This window comes from Canis lupus, chromosome 29 (assembly GCF_048164855.1).
Source record: "Canis lupus baileyi chromosome 29, mCanLup2.hap1, whole genome shotgun sequence".
NCBI classification, from domain to species: Eukaryota; Metazoa; Chordata; class Mammalia; order Carnivora; family Canidae; genus Canis; species Canis lupus.
Window position 1 is genome coordinate 29,782,406 of NC_132866.1, and position 703 is coordinate 29,783,108.

Sequence of the window (703 nt, forward strand, 5' to 3'; positions counted from 1 at the left end):
GATAGTCTGTGTTTTTTTCTATATATTTTCTATGCATTAATAGATTTTGCTTATTTTTCTATATGGTAGCTTTTTCTATGTATTAGTGCATATGACTATGTAATTAATAATAGGTGAGATAAGCTTGTCTAGGATACTCAGCCTTCTCACCTTGGCTCCAAACAGTCCATTGACCAGAGCAGTCTTTAATGCGAGCACCCCTACTCACTGCTGGGCCCCACTACCAACTAGACTGGGGACTGTTCTGGGGAGGCCTAATCTACTGTGGTCACATTCCTGGCAAATTGTAAGAAAAGACCCAATTCCCCAGTGAGCCAAAAGCCATCCATTAGGGCCAGGGGTCTGAATGAAGTTTGGCATCTCAAGCCATCAAAACCACCAGTCAGGCAATAATAGTCAAGGGTAAGGGCAAAGGGATGCAGCTGGAGGGCCACCTGGGAGCTCACATTCCTGATTCGAGAGCATTCAACCTCCTACCTTCCACAAGCTACACCTGCCACATCACTGAAACCTTTAGGTGTAAACCTGTGTTATTTTAAAGTGAGCTGGGCCATCACTCTTGATCAGAAAGATTCATATAGATACCCCATGTGTAATGCAGCTCTCCTAGCCTGCTTCCCCAAATCCAGCAGCCAAGGCTGTGGTCCAGAGGGCCTCATCAGCAGGGAGGCAAAGGGTTCTGTGGCATCTCTTCTCTCCCCTA